At 42.0% G+C, this 5730-nt stretch overlaps 1 long non-coding RNA gene across 1 annotated transcript; it reads right to left on the bottom strand.

The window, feature by feature from the left end:
- Positions 1-217: 217 nt before the first annotated feature.
- On the bottom strand, positions 218-5224 carry LOC140253353 (uncharacterized). Its single transcript, XR_011903831.1, has 3 exons — positions 5199-5224; positions 2995-3097; positions 218-419 (listed from the first exon to the last, which is right to left on the bottom strand). It is a non-coding gene; the product is annotated as an uncharacterized lncRNA (long non-coding RNA).
- Positions 5225-5730: the final 506 nt, after the last annotated feature.

Raw genomic sequence — 5730 nt, 5'->3', positions numbered from 1 at the left:
CCCCAAACACCATTCCAGTCCTGCTTGCTTATCACATTGCCCCAAACCTCCTGTATCAAAATGGAAAAGGGGACCAGAGGCAGCTCATTAGGTCCTCCTGGTGTCCTCCAGACCTGGCCACTGGCCAGTCCAAGCACACAGCAGAACAGGGGCAGGAGATGGCCAAGTATTGTCAGCCACTTGCATCCTCACATTCTTCTGGGAATGAATTCCTCAGGACCAGGTGCCACTGTCCTACCCTGTGTTTTTCCATTGTCATCTCTCTGGGGTCTGCTCAGAACTTCAGAGCTGACCTCTCTCCCAAAAATAGAGGCCTGCCTGAGGGTAAGCAGATGTTCCTCTCCCTGGGATGCTGGGGCCAGCCATGGGCCATGTGTCACCTGTGTGCTGGAACAGAGGCAGCATGCAGAAGACCCTTCCTGAAAGACACCATTAAACAACTTGTAAAATGTGTTTCCCTCTCTGTCTCCCTCCCTCCCTCTTCCCACTCCCCAGGTGTAAACAAACTTCATTTGCCTCTTTTAAAGGGTCTGGATGCAAAAAGCCATCCAGAAAATCACACCAATTTAAAGCCTGCCAGCAACACAGGAATGAGGGAGCCTGAGGGCATGTTGATGTAGGCTAGAAACAGGTCACCAGTGGAAACTGGAAGGCTGCTCCTCCAGTGTGTGGGAGCACACGCTGACCTTCTAGCTAGAGCTTTGGCCACATCTCTTAGGGAGAGGCAAGGACGTAAAAACAGGACAGTCTGGCTTAAAACCACTTAGGCACTAACACAAGCAGAACCAGAAGTTACCAGCACATTTTACTCTACTTTTAACACTTAAACTCAACTGCAGGGAGTTTGGACATGTTCCCAGGCAGGCACACCAGTATGCAGCATCTTTAAGACGCATGCAATAAGGCAAAGCCAGCTACTGCCTGCCTTTCTGGCTGTCACCTTCCAGGCCTCACTCAGCAACTTCCAAAGTTATGGAAAAGAAAACACGCTGTAGCCAACTCTCACCCATATCACCACAGATTTGAGGGTGAGAGTAAAAATACACTCTCCATCTGAGGAAGAGGATTCTGTGTATTTAATTTGTTTGGTTCTATGCATAGACGTCCAGTGAGATAAGAATATGCAGCTCCTTCAGTGACTGCTGCACTGAGCAAACAGAGATGGGTTGTACCTTCTTCGTACAACTTGTTCTTACATCTGAGCTGAATGCCACAGGTACCATGAACCTTTGTTTTAACTGAAAGTTAAATAGCAGCAAACTGCAGGACATCAATTCTTCACAATATTTTCCTGACATTATTTTTGAGACTCCTGAGTCAGCAGTAGTAACAGTAGGTGTAGTTATTCCTTTGCAGGACACAGTAGCTCTGCCATGTTATTTACCTTTGCTTCCCAAGCCAAAAAAGCACATGCATGTACAACTAAGATCTTCTGTGGTGAACAAATATACACTTGCCTGAAGTATTTTCAGCTGTCACTACTGCTTTAACATTTAGCTCCATAAGAACTAGATCATATGGTAGCAAGGAATTCACGGGTGAAAGGTTAATCATTTCACTGCAGTTCAGGGATTAACTTCCCATTAAAAACACGTGCATTTGTATCCAAGTGACATAATGAAAAATGTGGTGGGACATGAAAGGTGCACTCATTCAAGCTAACAGGGATTTACTGAACTAGTTCCTCAAGATCTTAGAAAACCTAACCAAACATTCCTCAAGATAAAAAAAAAAAAAGGCACATTTTATGGCACAAATGTGCTGTTAAAGACCAGTATATCAGTCTGCATCTGGGACAGCCCTTAGGAAGAGTAATACAGACTACAGTGGTGCTGTGCGGTGCTTGCGAATGAGCTGTGGATTATATATGCTGCCCTAATGAGTTACTGGTGCAAGAAAATGCCCACCTATATGAGAAACAAAGCTACTGATTCCGGTTCATTGTCATAGCCACAAAGGGCTTGTTTTTCCTATCACCAATGTGGCTGTGTTCTGGCAGGCATGGAGAGCTATTTTATAGTGTTCAGCAGCAACTTCATGCTTAAGGAGCAATCAGTACCACCAAAAATAGGGAAGAATAAAGTAGGAGTTCTGGTGCACACAGAAATAGCCTGTGGGACTGCTCCAGCAAATATAGTTCATACCTAACCCTACTGGAAGTGCAGTAGGAGTTTAAATTAATGCAGGGTATCAGTTGCACAGTCCAACCAAACTCCATCTCTTTGGTTACCAGGCTGAACAGCACTGACAGAGAAAGCACAGCCTCCTCCTCCTGTGCATACTTTCAAGTCACCTCCAAAGATACCATTGCCTTACCCATCCATCTCTCATTTGCACCACAGTAGGAGCTTTTGCTGAATGGAAACATCCTTGGCTTTGTGGACAGTGTAGGAGCATGTTATTTTTGTATTGTGAAAAAGGTATATATAATAAGAGTAACCTGAGAAAAAGACTTTCAACAGCTGTAGAGAAAAGGATGCAGAAGCTCAAATATGAAGAATGGGACCACTAGAGCTGAGTGCCAACAGCTGAATCTGAATAACTCAGTCTTGTATTGTCCATTTTCTATCAAAGTGAGTGGAAGGCCTGTCAGCTTCATGGCATGACTGGTTCTTCCTTCTACCAAGGCACCACAGTGAGGAATGAAGACCCAGAAATCCATGGTCATGGATCACAGACCTACTTTCTCATTTTACTTGAACAATTCTAGAGTCTTCATTGCTCATTGGTTGAAATTCTTCAATCCAGAGTTCCTGCACTCAGCTACTCCTCTTTTGTTTTGCATATAAGCCTGCTTCTTTTCAGTGCAATTTTTATTGCGTGTGTGATTCAGAATTAATACGTTTGCAGTACAATGAGGGGAATTGAAGTGTCCTTTTGTAACTGTAAATGAGCCTCAGCTGTTCATTTAAGTTCAAAATAGCTAAACAGATCTTTATCAGCTTTCTGAGAGGCTTGTAAATTATCCCAGGCTATGAGAATGTTGTTACCTACCTCATCTCTGCAGTCAGCTGTGTGATGGGAATGAGCAAGATCAACTGTGTGACGTAAACTCCTTCACTTCCCACATAGCAAACCTGTTTCAGGCTCAGCTGCCCTTGCAATTTGATGAAAAAGAACATTTGATTGAAATACCAGCCAACACGCACCAATGTCCATTATGCATGGATCATTGACTATTGTGTGGGTGGAAAAAAATTTCTTGTACTAAAATTACAAGCTATGTACTGCAGGTGGGAATGAGAATGAGCTACTTGTTAATAATTTATGAATAAGGAAACTAGCTCAGTCCAAATTACCTTATATTAATGCTGCTTGTTAAGGAGACCAGCTTATTCTGCAAAGCTCAGTCAAATTCTGCCCAAAGGCAGATCCCTGCCTTCAGTCATCTGGGTTGTGCCTCCAGAACCTAGGACAGCTGGGAAAAGATGTTGGCATTTTGTTGGGCTGGGAGGTGGGTTCATCTCCTGGGATCCTCCAGAAACACCTCCAGGGCTGCAGCACAGCCTCAATGTGCCCCCCAAACATCTGCTAGATGAAGCATGGCTGGATGGTACCTGAGGAACCTGGCAAGGGAGCCCCTCCACCCCCCACTCCAGTGTGCAGTTCCAAGAGAAGGAGGTGCCTAGAATACATCAAGCTCCACGTACAGATAAAGTAGTGTTACAGCAAAATCTAACTTATATGAGCCTTATCATGAACAAGCCCAATGAGAAATGAAGGCTAAAACACATGCATATACCTTCAGGGATGGGAAAGATTGCAACATTAAATATTTGAAAGAAAATTAACATATTACAAATTAATTGTGTTCTGCATTGAAGTTTCCTCTGCAACTGTGTACATATTAAAGCATTTATGACCAACAGATTTAATAATATCATTGATCCTCATTCAAATTGCTTTGCAAAGAGGTACATGATCCTGACAAGAATGCTTTCAGTGATAATAAACAATTAACTCCAAACCAGAAAATGACCAAAACAGACTAGAATTCAATTATAATTCTTTGCTAGCATTTTTTAAAATTATTAATATATTATATTAACATTATATATATATTAATATATTATATATATATTAATCTCAGCAGACTGCAAATAGGGTGAAGGAAATGACTACTTAAGCAGAGGTCTTTTGAAGCATTCATCAAGGTGGGCAGTGAATTCTTCTCCCTTCACCTGTACTTGTTATGGGAGAAACTGGTAGTATAAGGTGATGCTTTATGTTCTATATGTTACACTACACTTACAGGCTTCTTTTGTTTGGTGCATCTCATTGGGTTACAGTTTGGTTACAGCTTTCTGAAAACTGGCGCTGCAAACAGATGAATACTGTCTTCCTTTTCTAACTGAAAAGACTACAAATACTTTTCTATCTCTCAAAGGCCTGAGTAAAGCTAAAATGTTTCACATACAACAAAGGAGAGGCTTGTCTCAGAAACCCTGAATGCTGAAACCATTCCTTAGTACTTCTGGCCATGACTGCTGCTTCCTTAGCCCATCCATCTGCCTACCACATAGTCTGTATACTGATAGGCTGATCAATGTTAAATCCTTCTGGTAGAAGATTTCAAGGAGTTAATCCTTCCTTTTTCAGACTCCACATGTAATGTCTTCATTCTATAACTGCTTATGTAATACTTCAGCCCTTATCTTTCTAATGAGAAGCTCTTTTTCAGTATTTTGGGTTTCTGGTTGATTATTTTTGTCCACAGCAACAACATCATGGCCAAAACAGTGGAGAATGATTAAAAATGGAGCTTTTTTTTTTTTTTACTGACTTTCTAGTTGAGTTGCAATTTTATCCCCTAAGAATTTTTATTATTATTATTATTATTATTATTTTTATTTTTTATTTTTTTAAATCTCTGGGAGCGAGTGCTGCTACAACTGCCTCACTATTACAACACACCACATAAGAGTAGGCAATTCCAAGGGAACCCACCCCTGAGGAATGGCAGGGGGATACACTAGAGCTTGCTACAAGTAGAGTGAATGTTGTAGACAAGAGCTTGGGAATAGCATTTAAAGCTTTTCACACACATATAAACACAATGAGAAATCCTACATGCATTTGTAATGTGGTGGAAAGCGCAGCAATGACAGAAGCGCAGCAAAGCACCAAGATGCAGCAAGTGAGGATTTGTTCAAACACAGAAGCCATGGGCACAGAAATAAAGGAAAGAAGCTGCCTACCTTCAGAAGGCCTCAGATGGACAGGGATCTCTAAGAGAAACAGCTTTGCTTCCATTGCCAATCCTTAAATGAAGTCTGGGAAGGGGTGGATCCTGGCTCCATTCCTTCTGGTCACTCAGCTGTACTGCATACACCAAGCTCCCCAGGGTTGGTCCTGCCTTCCCACCTGGTGCTCAATCACTATCTCAAGCCATGACTCAGCATTTGTGCTACAACATAATTAGTAAATCTCTATTTGACATACTTAAAAAGTGAAGGTCTCTCTCTTCCAGCTTATGGTGACAGAACACCATGATTCTGAAAACCAGTCTTTATGAAATTGTTCCTCATTCACTGACCTGGGTGCAGACTAGAGCTGGTAAGTCTTTCTGGTTGCTGGTCTCTGGATCTCTGCAGAGTAGCTGCCTTTCTTTTGGAAGGAGTGAGTGCTTCTGTCCCCATTTCCCTACCTGGGTGATATCAGATGTCAGAGTACAAAGGAGTGTTATTAAATGATGAACTAGATTCAAGTTTTCCTAGGGATACTGATTCA

The sequence above is a fragment of the Excalfactoria chinensis genome, chromosome 5 (genome assembly GCF_039878825.1).
Source record: "Excalfactoria chinensis isolate bCotChi1 chromosome 5, bCotChi1.hap2, whole genome shotgun sequence".
Lineage (NCBI taxonomy): Eukaryota > Metazoa > Chordata > Aves > Galliformes > Phasianidae > Excalfactoria > Excalfactoria chinensis.
This window is presented reverse-complemented; position numbering and strand designations above follow the sequence as displayed.